Genomic DNA, 15,958 nt, shown 5'->3' with positions numbered 1-15,958 from the left:
AGCCTCTATTTGAATACAGAGACTCAGAAACTGCCCCTCCCCAGAGCTGCCCAACTGAACACAGCCCAAAAGGCCCACCTGGGGAATCATAAGCTGAAGCCATGTTCTGTTGAAGGTGTCACATTCCAGAAGGTTTGTATATAGCAAGAGTTGACTGATACACCCGAGACAACACTGCTTCATTATAGTCCGAGTTCCTCAAGGAAAAAACCACTTCTCATCTCCCCCAGTGTCAAGGCTGCTCAGCAAATACTTGCTGAGCTTGCGTGGAGGTCCTAGCAGGGAACATGCTCTAGTACATTCTAGCAGGTTCTAGCAAGGAGCTAAACCCTTGAGTGAAGGCCAGCCTGGACGAGTGGCATGGGCCTTGAGGGAGGAAGGGGTCCAGCAATCCAGGATGACCAGTGTTGCAGCCAGATGACATCACACACAATACTTGTCGAATGCTGGCGAGTCTGCGCAGAACAGCTAATTACTGTTATTTCACCAGTGACTGCTTCCTGCCCAAGACAATGACAGAGCTCACTGCTGGCTGTGATCATCCAAGGGGCTCCCTGTAATTAACAGTGCTCAGTAAATTCACCAGGCAGCCCAGGAGAGGGTGCTTATAGCACACGTGTGCGGAGGGAGCTAAGAATAGGCTACGAGGGGTGAGGAAGGTGTCAAATTCAGGGAGCTCCCATTCTGTTTACCCACGAACAATAGTCATTCCTTTCTAGAGCATTTTGAATTAGTGACTTGGAAGAAATTCCAGGTGACCTCTATTTAATGGCCACTTCCTCTTTCGTAACAAGACAAGAGCTGTGTCACTTCTGTAGATGGATTTTTCAAGCAACTCATCCAGGAAAACAAGGATCCATCCGATTAACTAGGAAGTTAATAAAGGACGGATCCAGAAAGCAGACTAGGAGTGGGAAGTAGCTCTGGCAAAAGGAGGTACGAACACAGGCTGGGCTGGAGATGTGGCTCAGGAGGCAGAATGCTTGCCTAACATGCACAAGCCCTGGGTTTGATCCTCAACAACACATACCACTGGGCACAGTGGCACATGCCTCTGTACTTGGAAAGGGGAGGCAGGGAGGCAGGAGGATCAAAAATTCAAGTTCATCCTTGGCTATAAGCAAGTTTGATGCTAGCCTGGGTTACCGGAGACCTGTCTTAAAAAAAAAAAAAAGGCTGCAACCAGGCACACTTGATTGATCTAGCTGAATAACTGCTGTGTCTTGTTTTCCCCATTCAAAATAGTAGGGATGGCATGGGTACATTCACCTCGTGGGACTGGGAGTAACAAATAAAAGGGCTTTTACTAGAGCCTGGCACAGTGCAGAGACTAAGGGCTTGTGATCATCACTAGTCAAGGAGCGGACCCTTGCGAGCACAGCTGCCCAGAACAAGGCCATGCCTGGGGTAAAGTCCCACAAGACTGACTGATGATGGCATTGCGAGTGTAGTCGGAATGTGGCAGGTCCAGAGCCAAATCGCCTCGCTCTATCTCCGGTCCCCATTAACCACCGACTGCCACCCTCTGTGCTGGACATCACATCCTGTGACCATCAGATGGATCCCTGTGGGACACACAAGCTTACAAAGCACTAGCACAGCCACACAAGCTAAGACGGCCTCCAGACAGCACCTGAAACCTCTAGCAGAGATGAGCCGCTATCACCCTAACTAGTGCATCTGAAAAGTGCCTTGATTTGAAAAATGACCTTTTCTTCTGTGACTAGAGAAAGCTCAGTAACCACTTCCATAGGAGAGCATTTCCTCCAGGGCAACCTAAGTCTGTGTTCCCTGGGTCGTGGCTCCCGTTCCCCTTGACCTAGAGCTGTGTCTTAATCCCCCTTCCGCACCCCACCCCAACGTTCTCCCCACCTGTCCACCACCATTCTTGCAGGGCAGGTAGCAGTAGCTGTAAACCCCTGAGCTGTCTCCAGGAGGACGGAAACGGGAAGCTGCTGGATATGAGGGGGGTTCAGGAATTACCCCAGCTGGGGTCCCTGTTGTCCCAATGCTGCCAAATGAGCAGTCATTGGCTCACGTTTAAACCTGCCGCCTTACAAGTGTCGGCTCACTGGAGAGTCAGCCTCCGCCCCAAAAGTCACAGGGAAGCCACCTTATGGGTATCTGATCCCATCCCCTTACTGTTAACAGCTCCAGGTGCAAGGCCAGCCGGTTCTCTAATCTTGGCTCAAAGCCAAGATTCCGTCTTGAAAGGGTCAAGGGGAATTGGAAAAAAAAAATTGCTTTATTTAATGTTAAGTATATGGTGCCATTGAAGTAGTGTTGGGGAGGGAGCGACAAATGGCTCAGTGGGTAAAGGCACTTGCCTCATGCCTGACCATTCTACTTCAATCCTCAGAACCCACACAGAGGAGGAAGAAAACTGACTCTTCCAAGCTGTTCTCTGACCTTCACACATGTACCTTGGTTGACATGCACCCATCCACACACATATAAACAAGTAAATGTAATCAAAACAAATTAAGTAGTCCGTGGGGATTCAGTTTCTGATGGTATTTTTGCGGTACTGAGGACTGACTTGACCTTATGCAGGCCAGGCAAGCACTCTGCCACTGAGCTACACCCTCAACCCCCTCTCCCCATCACCCCGCCCTTTAAAATGATTCTCAGGTAGGGTCTTGTGAAGCTACTCAAGCTGGTCTGGAGCCAAACCAGTGCTTCTCTTGCTTCAGACTCCATAGTGCAGAATTCCAGACCTGAGCTACCAGGTCTGCTGAGAACACGTTACAGGTCAGTTAGGCTGCTGTCCCTGGGACAGTCCCTGGGATGACACCTATCACATTGGAATCCACGGGCCCTGGGGCAAACAGAGGGCCTTTCCTGATATGTGTGGGTCTTATTCAATCAGCTAAAGGCCTGAGTAGCCCAAAAGGCTGACCTTCTCCAAGAAAGCAGGAAATTAGCCAGCAAAGAGCCCTCGAAATCAGCCAGCAAAGAGCCCTCGAAATCAGCCAGCAAAGAACTCTCGAAATAAGCCAGCAAATGCGCAGACTCCTCCCTGGGTTTCCCATCTGCTGCCTCACCCTGCAGACTTAAGCATCAAGAGCCAGCCTTAAATAAAATCTCCACCTCTCTCTTTCTATACATACATACAGTAAAGCCTCCCTTACCCATAATCCCACTTCTATTTGCAACAACTCCATCTAGAAACCACAGCCTAAAAATATTAAGTGGGAAATTCGAGATATAATACATGTTTTTTAAACTCAGGCTTCCCTCTGAGAGGCTTGTTGAAATCTCGAGCCCTGTGTCCAATCGCCAGTCATGCCTAGCATTTGGAAAGTTACTACAGCAGAACTTCTGTGAGTTCAAGGCTAGTCAAAGCTATGGAGTAAGACCTTGTGTCCATACCCCCACCTTAACATCCCTAAACAGTAAACATCTATTGTCTTGTTCACCGTGATTCGCTTCTTCTGATCCTGCCTCTCTGGCCCAGGAGCTCCCTAAGGGGGATACTCACTCACTCACTCACGTCTGTCTGGTCATTGATGAGTCATCCCCAGGGCTCCACACACAGCACATTGTCAGAAGCACTCTTCTTTCCACTCGTGCCTCCCATGAGGTGCTCCAATGAGGTGCTCCCATGAGGGAGCCTCATGGTAAAGGAAGGTACTGCCCTAAGAAGCCCACATGCTGAGACATGTCATGGGTGTATTCAAACACCCTCAACCAATGCTTGCAGATGGCAGCCAAGGTGCACAGTAGGGGTAGGGGAAATGCGTGTGGCCCCAGACAGATGTAGCGCACACCAAGGCCAGTCCACAAACAAGCTGTGAGGTTAGAGCAGCAATGGAGGTTCCGGGCCTCTGCTAGGATGGGGCTTTAGGGGTCTGAGTTCCTGTGAGGACAAAGATGAGGCATAGAAAGGGGGCTGGGCTCCCTCTAGAGGACCACAGGCTGGACCTACAGCAAGCAAGGACCTTTGTTCATCATCATTTTATTTTATTTCAAGACAGAATATTATTTTACCTTATTTCATTTTAAGGCAGCTGGCCTTAAATGCACAATCCTGCCTCAGCCTCCCAAATGATGAGATTATAGGCTCTCATCACCACAGTTGGTTCATAGGCCTTTTCTTTTTCTCTTTTTCTTGAGGCAGGTTTCAGCTCTCACATTTGTGGTAACCCTTCTGTTTCAGCCTCCCAAGTAACCTTACAGGTTACAGGTCTAAGCCATCATGCCTGACTCAGGTTTTTATTATTATTTTTCCATCCTGATGCCTGCCAGGACTGTATGCGGGCTTCTCCTGTGTGTGGCATGAAAATCCAGAAAAAACAAAAGGCAAACAAAGAATGAAAGCCCCAAAGATACTGTTGGAATTGGAATCTCCTGGGAGTTCAAAGATAACAAACCACATACAGTTCATAGATAAGAAAATGGAGAGGTGTTGGTGATAGGAGCCCGAGATCAGGCTCGGAAGGTCTGCGGTTACACAGTTATACCTTGAACCCTCACCTGTCCAACAGAAGCCATAGGAAAAGAAAAAGACTCGGAAGACAGGAAGGCCTGGACCCAACCAACATGTGATCAAATAAGAGTTATAGAAAAGCCAGGCCCGCGCCAGAGAGATGGCAGAGCAGGTAGGGGCCCTGCCACCAAGCCTGAAGAACTGAATTTGATCCTCAGGAGCTGCATGCTGAAGGAGAAAAATGACTCCCATAGGTCGTCCTCTGACCATACTTAAAAATCTTTATGTCATTAATTATCATATATGTGTGCACACCACAGCACATGTGTGGAGGTCAGAGGACAACTCTGTGGAACCAGTTCTCCCCTTCCACTTTTATGTAGGATCCAGGGCTTGAACTCAGGTCACCAGTCTTGCTCAGCAAGCCTCTCTACCCCCTGGCCCTTATGGGGTAATATTTCTAAGGCCCAGTTGCTCACATTGTGAACTGAGGTTGAGCTTGAATGTGCATACAAAAATAAACAGACTCCATTTCCACACACTATATATAAAAAGAAATCTCACTTTCCAGACAGTCTTGAGACTCAAGGAAGGAATGCTGCCTTCCGGGAGAGGAAATAGGTTTCTTTGTGCAGTGCTGAGGGTGGAATTCCGGGCCTTGCCTTGCTAAGCAGGTCCTTGCCTGCATCCACAGCTCTCTTCTGTTGCTTCACTACATCACCCAGGCTGGCCAGGAATTTTCTCTGTAGCCCAGACTGGCCTTCACCTTGCAATCCTCCTTGCCTCAGCCTCCGGAACAGCTGGAATTAGAAGTTGGTACCACCAAGCTCCACTTGGTTTATGCTTCTCGTACCAAGACCTACGGATAGGATGGTGCACACCATACCATTAACACTGTCAGGGAAGGCAAGCTCTTTATCCGGGCTTTCTTCACCTCCTTTTTCCTCCAGCCAGCTCTTCCTCTGAGCAACCTGTCAGATTGTATCTGCATGTCTGCGTGGCAGCCCCTGAGGGCAGCAGAGACTGAGTGCCACGGGGCAGCCTGTGAGGTTTTTCTGGTGGTGACTGACTCTTTGGTGAGAAGTGACAAGAAGTGAGGAGGTACTGTACACTTCCTGAAGACCCACCTTTACCAATCCTGCAGGGGGCTCCAGAAGGTGAGAAGCACCTACTGTCATCTGTCCTGTCCCGAGACCCAGGGCCTGGGCCTCGCTCCCATGTCTCCCAGCAAGTTGTGGGGGGTAGACCCGGGACAGGGTATGACTGCACAATTTCCCAGAGGCAGATGACAGGGAAGTGGCGTTCAGCGCCGCGACCCTGCCTGTCATCTCTTAGTCGTTTAGATCTTCCAAGCTGTCCCTTGCCTCTCACCGTTTTCCCAGCTCAGACTGGAGTCTCTTTCGAGACTCCTCCCCAGGGGCCTGACCTGTGATAGCTATTGGGGATGCCACAGTGAACTCAGCAGACAGACACAAGGTCCCTGTGCCTGCTGTCCCTAGCCACTCCTAAACAATGCCACCGAAAATGAGGGCCCAAAATGGATCTGCCTTGCCCCGGGGAGGAAGCATGCCATAAGGACAGTGCCTCTGAAAGGAGAGAGCACATGGTCAGAGAGAGGAAGGGGAGGAAAGCAAGCAACAGTAGAAGGATGGTTGAGGAGATCAAGATTTGCAGAAGGGGCCGACTGGACAAACACCGCAGCTCCAGAGCCACTAGGGCAGATGGAGAGGGTGTTCGAGAGGTGGGAAAGAAGGAAGACTGAGGTGTTTTCGTTTGTTTTTAATTCATTGGGGGCGGGGTTCTTTTGGGAGGGGATACTGCAGGGGTGAGGGGTGGATATGGAGAGACTAGAAGGTGAGTGGGTTTGGGGTGCATGATGTGAAATTTCCAAATAATCAACAAAAAATTGTGTTATTTTAAAAAAACAAACAAGAAAAGAGTTGGAGCTTGGTGGTGGTGGCACATGCCTTTATTCCCGGCACTCGGAAGGCAGATACAGGTGAAGCGCAGAGTTGGAGGCCAGCCTGCTCCACAGAGCGAGTCCCAGGGCAGTTAGGGCTGTTTCACAGAGAACCCCTTTTTCAAAAACAAAAAACCCAAAACAAACAAAAAGAGTTGGAGAGCCCGCGGGGACCTGTAGGGTCTGGGGATGTGGCTCAGTGGTTGAGTGCTTGCCTCATTAGCATATCCCAGGTATGGCAGTACAGACCTGTAAGGCTAGCGCTCCACAGGTGACAACAGGAAGATGACAAGTTCAAGGCCATCTTCGGCTACCTTAGAGTTTGAGGTCAGCCTGACATACAGTTGAATTACTGGCATCACAGGCTATGGGACACCTTAAAGGTTGGAGTTTATTTATAACCTCAGCTCAGGAGGCTGAGGTAGGGGACTGACAGTTCAAAACCAGCCTGGGGAACTTAGATCCAGTGTCAACTGTTTAAAAAAGTAGAAAGAAGGCTGGGCATGAAGCTCAGTGACAGAGTGCTTGTCTACCATTGAGGGGTGCTGGGTTCAATCCCCGCATCACCAGAAAGAGTCAGAGGAAGTAGGTGAGGCCAGGTGGCCAGAGCAAGAAGAGGGTCTGGGGTGGAATGATAACAGTTGATGAGTTCGGGGAGGGAAGCAGTCCTGTGCCCAGCCACACTTGGGGGACCTGAAAAACTACCTGTGAGTGACCCCACCCTCCTGAGAGGCTGATGTCATTATCTCCAGGTGGGGACTGGGAACTGCATTTTATCATGACTCCTTGGGCGGTTCTGATGGGCAGCCAGCCAAGGATCTTGGCGCCAGATCAGGCAAAGCCTGAGATGCTTTTTTTATCCCTCTTTACTTTAGGAGCAATTGAAACCACTGAGGAGTCTTTGCATAGGGTAGGTGAGAACCACCTAGCTAGCTTGGCCTCTGATCCTTCTGCGTGAACGTGAAAAATGGAGTTGAGGGCCAGAGCGAGTGGCTGTGGGACAATAGTCAAAGCGTTTGGATGGTTATCAGTGAGGAAGGCCATGGTGGTCTGGGCCAAGATGGTGCCCATGGTGAAGAAAGCAGGGCTGGTTTCAGAAATAGGGCCTGCAGGAAAGAGTGGAGGGTGTGTCCTGGCGAGCTGAGATTGTTAGCAGGCTCATGGAGGGCTCGGACCTTGCTCCCAGCCGCCTCCCCTAGGTGCTTGGGTCCATGTCCATCTGGCTGGACTCTGGGGCACATTCTACAGTAATAAGAGGTTCTCCTACCAAAAGGGAATATCATCTAATGACATTAAATATATTCACAGACATATATGAAGGAGAGGCTGGGGGGTGGCTCCATTGGTAAAGGGGTTGCCTTGCACAGGACGACTTGAGTTCAATCCACAGAATTTATGATTTTTTTTGCTTGTTTGTTTTTAAAAGCTTCGAATACTGGTGCATGCTTGTAATTACAGTGTTGGGGAGGCAGAAACAGGGGGCCTCTGGGGTTCTCTGGCCATCCAGCCCAGCCTACTTAGGAGGTCCCAATCCATTTAGAGACCCTACCTTAAAACCAAGGTGGGAAAAAAGAGAAGCAGCAATAGCGGAGGCTGTCTTCTGGCCTCATGTACACACATGAACCCACACACGTTCACATACAGAGCATGCTAAGGAGCCGGAGAAGAGATGACTCGAGCCATCGTATCATAGAGGAGGGCCTTGGAGGATTCAGACCAGCTATTCTAGAGGAGGCATATTTAATATCCAGGATACCCATCAGGACTTCTGGACCAAAAGAACATTCTGGACCCAGACGACCAGGATTATTTCAAGGAGAAAGCATATGTTGAGTTTTGGCAAGAACAGAAGGGAGTCGGTGTGTCTAATGGCGCCCAGGAGCTCCGAAAGTGAATCCTAACTTGCAAGCTGTGAGATTGGAGCATGTTCCTTAACAGACTCACTCATCTCTGAGAGCAGAGATAATAACAGTTTCTACTTTTAAATGAGTGCAGGGAGGAACTGCACGTGGCCAGCAAACTGCTCTGAAGGCAGCGATGGTAATTACTGTCATTACTACTGATAACACTGCTAAGTAGGGGCCATTTTCTCCTGCCCTAAGTAATGTCAAGCTAATGCATGGTGTGAGACTCAGGTCTTCACCCATTTGCTTGAGTTCTTCGCCAAGCCCTGGACACCCAGTCCTGATGCTATCACCTGCTTGGATGACCGCCCATGACCACACTAGTTGGTCTTTCTTCTCCAAACCAGTGCTAGCATTCACCCACAGCACCCAGAACAGAACTTATTTCACTCACGGGCATCCACTATGAAGATGCCTGCGGGGCTGGATGACACCTCAGCTCACCATCTTACTCCTGGATGACTGTGACTGTCTGTGGTCCTTCTGATGCCCCATAGCCATGAACACCCTGTGAAGCCTCCATCCTCACACTTGCGAAACCCCACTGCTCCCCCCATGCAGGGAAGACCCACTCATTGTTGCTGCAGTTCAGACACAGAGGCAAGTCATGCATCTGCTCCCTGTTAGTGATGCGACAGGCTACACCAGTTCCTTGGCCTCCCCTTTCATCAGTGGAAATCATATTCATCTATCTGGTGCATCCTTCTGGCCATTGTTTCTGAAATGAATATAATTCATATAGGGACAGAGAGCATGTAATGAGACTTTTTGTTTATTTTATATAAATAATACATGCTTTGATATATAGCTTTTGTTATTGTTCTTCATGTGTGTTTGTGTGTGCGGTGAAGTGGGCATATGCACGCCACAGCATACATGGGTATGTCAGAAGTCAACTCAGGATTGGTTCTCTCCTCCCACCGTGAATTCTGAGGATCCAGTTCAGGATGGTAAGCTTTCATAGCAAGTGCTTCCACCCAATCAGCCATTTTACTGTCCCTCACATACATTCTTGATAATCTGCGTGTGTGTTCATATGTGTACAAGGGCAAATGGCTCATGTATGTTTGAAGGTCAGAGGACCTCAAGTGCATTTTACTCCTCCCTCCCTCCCTCTCTCCTTTCCTCTTCCTTCCTTTCTTCCTTCCTTTCCTCCCTCCTTCCCTCCCTCCCTCCCTCCTTCCCTCCCTCTCTTCCTTCCCTCCCTCCCTCTCTCTCTCCCTTCTCCTTCCTTCCTTCCTTCCTTCCTTCCTTCCTTCTTCCTTCCTTCTTCCCTTCCCTTCCCTTCCCTTCCCTTCCCTTCCCTTCCCTTCCCTTCCCTTCCCTTCCCTTCCCTTCCTTCTAACTAGCCTGGACTCATCAGTACTCTAGACTGGACTACCAGCAAGCCCCAAGGGTCCACTATTCTGTCTGTCCAGTACTAGGATTGCAAGAACACTCAGTTTTGTTTTATTTTTGTTTGTTTCTTTTTTTAACGTGAGTCTTGGGGGTCAAACTCAAGTCTGCTTTTGTTTTATTTTTTTTTTTTTCTGACCGAGCTATCACTACATCCCAATAATTAAAAGAAGATTCAATGATACAGGCCAGAGGTAGCTCACCTTTCCCCATTCCATCTTGACAGCGTGAACCTTGTTCTTCTTAATGCTATAAAGCCTTCTGCAGAATGACCGAAAGACAGAGCCACCTTCCCCCAGAAGCGTGGCTACTAGGGAACACTAAAGAGCCTCCAAGCCCACGTCCAGACTCCCTGCCCACCATACTCCAGGTTTCTCTGAAATGGAATCCGGCAGCCCTGCAGGACGCACACTCGGACTCAGCACCCCTGACGAGAGGGAACCTCTTCCAGGCTGCTCCTAGCAGACAGTTGCTTAACAGTATTCGCTAAGACTGAAGCGCGCAAGCCCATCTCCCTCAGCCTCACGTCACGTCAAGCAAACCCCAAACACTTTAAGCTACTTCCTCGGACATCCACCATCACCTCCTCTGACCCTCAGAACAACCAGCGAAGGTCATGGGACCCTCACTGGAGATGAGGGGAGCGTCGCGCACTAAGTCGGTGGTTCCTATCTGAAGCTGGGTGTGGGACTCTGCTGAAGGGGAGAGTGTGTGGCAGCTCATGGGTGTGTGGGGGTTGGTTCTCTCATCAAAAGTGTCTCCAAAAATATAAACAAACAGCATAAAAATTTGTGAAAAAAAGTGTGAAATGGGGCCGGTGAGATGGCTCCCTACGGGGCAGAAACACTTGTGGTACAACAAGTCTATTTTACCTGACTGCGATCCCCAGGGCCTGTGGTTGAGAGACCCAACTCCCAAAAGATTTCCTCTATCACAGGCACATGACGACATGTATATGCCTTCACATACACGCACACATACACACACACACACACACGTAATAATAGTAATAATAATAAATTAGTTATTTAAAGTGTGAAATGGTCAAAATACATTACATGCATTACTAAATTCTCAGAAATTAATACAAATGTTGTATTAAAATGTGTGAAATGCATCCACTTCAGTCACCACTAGAAAACACCTTCCTAAAAGGCAAACACCCTGCCACTAAGATTTTTGCCAAACTTGAGATCACCTGTGCTTATTGATTACTCTAATTAAAAAAATATTTCAGAGTTTAAAAAACATTAGCTATAAAAATTTGACCCCACACAGCAGTGTCGGTGAAACTATAGGTTCATATGTTTGCAAGATTTTTCAAATGCCAATCAAGGAAAATAGATGATTAATCTTTCTTCTTTTTATATCATGCCATAGACTTTTAATTTTAGAATCGGCTTGGGCACTAACAGAAATGCATAACACTTGGAGGAAAATTCATTAACTCAAATCAATGAGATCATCTTACACTGTAATTTTTTTTTTAACTCAGTGAAATGTTTAAAAATCCTTTTATTTTCAAGAAAGACAGGTCAGACGATTTGTGACAGAGGACCAGCAAGATGGCTCAGTGAGTAAAGGCACTTACGAGCAAGCCACACTGGACTACCTGAGTCCAATCCCCAGGAGCCACAGGTAGAAGAAGAGAACCAAATTCTGCAAGTTGTCCTCTGACCTCCACATATGTATGCCATGGTATGTGTACACGCCAACACATACATGCATACACACACAAAATAAACACAGTAACATTTTTTTAAAGGGAAGAAAAAAATGTTCCCTGAGGGACTCTGCTATGGGGGATATCATATTAGACTATGAGCAGTTTGCAGTGCGCCTGCATCGTGTGCCGTAACAGGCATCCAGCATCCCTGGTTTCTGAGGGTAGTGATATCACACTGGTGACTCAGCTCTGAACCCTAAATCCTAGGATCCTTCTAAAAACTGCTGCAGTCAAGACTGGCAGGAATGGAGCACCCAAGGTGGGTGGTGGTGGCGCACACCTTTAATCACAGCACTCGGGAGGCAGAGGCAGGTGAATCTTCATGCTTCAGGCCAGCTTGGTCTACAGATCAAGTTCCAGAACAGCTAGGGATACAGAGAAACCATGTCTCAGAAAAGAATGGTGCCATCTTCTCTTCCCTCTAGAGCCCTCAGCCCCCATGGAACAGAAGCCTGGCTGCCCAAGGAGGGTGACGGTCCGGGAGCTCCATTCAGCATCTGACAGGTACTTACTTATTAACGAATGGAGCCAATAGTACCTCAGCTGGGAAGAGGAAGGACCATCTACTTGGTTTTTGTCCAGCCTCCCTCCTCCCTACATCCTGCTCCAAGATGATCCAGCTTCTCTAGAGCCTGGCAGCTGCATCTGAAAGATCCCAGATGCTCTAAGGAAAGTGACCCACTCCTTGAGAGTGTTTGGCCTAACATTCCTCTGCCAGAGTACTAGACACACGACATATGCTACAAGACTCCCACAACCATGCGGCTGGAGTCCCACTGACCACTTCCTGGGACCTTGGACAACTCATACCACCTCTCTCAGTTAGTGCCTAGCTCTCGAAAAAGGAGTTTGCTAGACTCTTTAGGTTCCGAAATTCTCCAGTTTTTACCCACGCCAGTGAATGCAGAGAGACTCGCCTTTGCGGCATCTGTCCCCAGGTGGGCTAAGCCTGGAGGAGTTCAAGGGACAGAGAATCCAGAGGCCTGTGTTGTCATCACCATCTGTCAGAGCCACCAGCCTCACTGGGGGTGTCGGGTTACGAGCGCTCACTGGCTGGGTGGCAGCCCCGACTCTGATATTTTTAGAGTCCTCCTGGGCCTGGTCCTAACAAGAGTCAGATGTGTTCAATCCCTGACTGCCAAAGGCCTGTCTACATCCTACCTAACCCATGCTCCTGGGGCAGCACCTGCAGGGAGCAAGACAGCACCTCATCAGTGATGGAGTGAGGAGGGGATACCTCTTCTTCCCACCCTCTCACATGTACCCCGCCCCTTTCCAGGCACAGACTCCTGTTCTTTCTAGTACACAGGAGCAAACATTCCTGCACAGCCTCTCTCTGCCGACCTTTGAGAGGTTTGCTCCCCAGTCCCAGAACGGGGACCCAAACCCACCTTTGGATCTCGATGCCCAGGTCCATTTGAGTGACCCCTGGCTTAAGCACCTGCCCCACTTCAGCTTTTGAAACCTGCATCAGAGATCCCACCTGAGGACAGACATGGCACCAGCCACATATTTCAACAAGTACATATCAATTAGCTGTCCCCCAGGAGGTGGCTGCACTCCACGCTCCGGTCATCCTCAATCCCAAGCCTGCAAAGGTTTTTATATAGTTCTGTCTCGACAGACTTCCTTCCCCATAGTGTCCCTTGGAGTTAGCTCACGGTAACAAAGAACTGCCTTCCCTTGCTCCTCACGGATGAGCAGGGAGGCTCTGGGAAGAGGAGAGGGAACCATGGGCAGCAGAGTGTCAGTTTGTACCTGTGCATAAGCAAAACACTGGCAAACGGGCCCTCCCTGCACTCAAGATAAGACAAAGGGCGAGAAAGAAATCTAGATGCCATTACCTGTAAGGAGGGTGTGTGTGTGTTTAATGTGTGTGTCTACGTGTGCGCGTGTGCACATGTGTGTCTGGGGGCTGCTAAATAGATACGCTGTGTATTTACAATTAAATCCTCCCTTGGGGCAGTGTCGGCTTGAGAGGGGGGCCTCCCCTGTAGGTGGGGCAGCACCACCCAAGCTAACCTCTTCTTAGAACTGTTTTGCCCAGCCTTGCCCTCCTCTCTCCCTCCCTCCTGGCTCCTTCCTCAGCTTCCCACACCGACACCCTTGCCCAGATTGCAGGCCAGCCTCAGCTTCTGCATTTGAGGGACAGAGAAGGCTCTGGGCTGTGTGTGCCCAGCTCTTTCTGCCTCCCAGCCTGCCTCCTCAGTTCCTGTGGGGGTGGTGGTGGTAAGGATCCAAAATCCCTTGGAGGAAAAACAGGTTCGGCACCTTCTGGCCACCCCTAGTGCCTCCCTAGGCTGTGGGCTGGGCATCTATCTGCCCACATACTTTGGAGGGGACCCACACCTCTTAAAGGTTCTCTCCCCATTTTCTGCAGCCCACTGAGGTATCTCCTGGTGGGAATGGAGGAGGACACAGAGAGACAAGGAAAAGTTCTGGCCCCACAGTCTTGAATTCCTAACTCTACCAGGTCTCTAAGCCAGGTTTCTCCACCTTCAACAGGAGGGTATTCTGTGCTGGGGACAGGAAAAGGCTCTCTGGGAGGAGGAGGCATGTGGAGCCAATGGCACACCCCCGTGGGTTTTTCACATCCTATTCCCTTGGATCTCCCCTGTAACCTGCACCTCTACCCTTATTTGAAAGAGACATTCCAGGGAGAGGTGGGCAGGTTTCTGGGACTTCTCGTCTCTGATTCAGAAGGACCAAGCAGAGGTGGCTAGAGGTGTCTCTAGTACCTTTCATTGTGATAAAATACACCTAGTTTTTATGAGTTAAACCATTTGTAATTGTACAAGCCGATGGCCCAAAATGAACCAGCAATGTTGAGCAACCTATCTGTACTCGAAACATCCCATCGTTGTCAACCAAAACTGTACCTGTTAAATATTACCAAGTCCCACCCATTCCCATCCCCTGCAACCACCGCTTCCCACCACTTTGTCTTTGAAGTTGCGGATTCAAGATGCCTCCTAAGAGTGTGGTCGTCCTGAATTGAGGCTAGAAGCTTCAGTCCTTCTCCAAGCCCGACATGTACCTTCTGTGGGGACTCAAGGGGGCATGCCTCCTTCCCTTTAAAGCACTCAGATCTGCCACAGTAGGTAAGAGTAGGCAGGGGCGTCATCCTTGGCATTTCCCCCCAGGCTGGGACACCGTTAAGAACCCAAGGAAGCTGCCCCTCGCCGCCGTGGGGCGCCACGGAACCCAGGTCCGGAGGAGCAAGCTGCCCACGGGGACCCATGGACCTCGCCTGGTCGCGGCAGATCCTGCCTGATTAGCCCTGCTTGGGGCTCAGACGCTGAGTACCACAGGCGAGAAGTGAGCTGGCTACCCTGGACTTTCAGAGCATTGGGCCAGAGGTGGCGGGCGGGGGGGGGGGGGTAAGGGGGGCTGACTCTTCCCCAAACTTTTCCCGCCCGTTTGGGCGCAAAAGGCGACGGATGCCACCCAGGGATGGCACGGTGGCCTTGGGACCCAGAAAAGGGAGGCCTGCGCCCCAGGGGTCTGGAGAAAAGAGCACCGGGGCTGCCGCACAGACCGCACCCCGGCCCCTCCCTGTCACCCTCGAATCCCCGGGCCTGTCCCGGTGCCTAAAGAGGACGGACCGCGCCCCTGTCAGCCCGGAACCCCGACATCACTGCTGTCCCCAGGCGCGCCCCCAACTCACCGGACGCTGGCGTCTGGACGCGGGAGCAGGCTGTGCGCGGGGTGAGGCGCCGGCTGTTTTGAAGCTCGGGCTGGGACGGCTCGGCCTCCTCCGCCCTCCTGGCCGACGAGCCTCCTCCCCGCCGCCCTCTCCGGAGCCCGCCTCCCGGGCCGTGATGTCAGGAGCCGCCGATCCAGGGGGCGGGACCCGGGCAGGCCGCCGGGGACCCCCCAGCTCCTGCCCGCTGGCCGCCCTGCGACACTCGCAAAGTTCAAGGGAGCTGAAGTCTCCCGCTGGAGACATCGCTCCCCTCTTCGTCTGTGTTTCCCGCCTTCTCCTGACTTAACTGGGACCACAGATTCCCGCTTTCTTCCTAGCACCCTTCTCTTTCTCTTAGTAACCTAGTGAGCTAGTTGTTAATATCTCCTACCTCAGTTTCTCCGATGAAAACGGAAGGCATGGTGGGATCTTGTTCTGAGGCCTAAACGCAATACTTACACAGTGTCTGGCTCCTGGAGAGGCTGAGTAGCTGTAACTGAAAAATTAAGAGTTCCTCTCCTGAGGTAAGACCACCATCAGGACCTGTCTTAAGATTCTGCCAAGTCAGGCTGGAGAGATGGCTCAGGGAGATTAAGAGCACTGGCAGCTCTTCCAGAGGACCTAGGTTCAATTCCCAGTCACAAATGTCCCAAGGGTTCTTGACATCTTCACACAGACACACATGCAGACGAACCAATGCACATAAAATAAATAAATCATTTAAAAAAATATTACTCACACCTGTAAATCCTAGCTACTGAGAAGTCTGAGGTAGAGGGTCCAAATTAAAGGCCCAGAATGAATTAAAGGCAACCCTTGATACTTAGTAAGACCCTGACTCAAAAATGAAAAAGAAGGT

General features: G+C 50.2%; 1 protein-coding gene across 1 annotated transcript in view; it reads right to left on the bottom strand.

The window, feature by feature from the left end:
* Emp2 (epithelial membrane protein 2) overlaps nt 1–15,207 on the bottom strand; it is a 43,673-nt gene extending 28,466 nt beyond the window's left edge. The window contains exon 1 of the mRNA XM_057776927.1: nt 15,082–15,207. The gene's annotated coding sequence lies outside the window, so the exon portion shown is untranslated. The remainder of the gene's footprint in view (nt 1–15,081) is intronic.
* Between the last annotated feature and the right edge of the window lie 751 nt (nt 15,208–15,958).

The sequence above is a fragment of the Chionomys nivalis genome, chromosome 7, assembly GCF_950005125.1.
Source record: "Chionomys nivalis chromosome 7, mChiNiv1.1, whole genome shotgun sequence".
Lineage (NCBI taxonomy): Eukaryota > Metazoa > Chordata > Mammalia > Rodentia > Cricetidae > Chionomys > Chionomys nivalis.
This window is presented reverse-complemented; position numbering and strand designations above follow the sequence as displayed.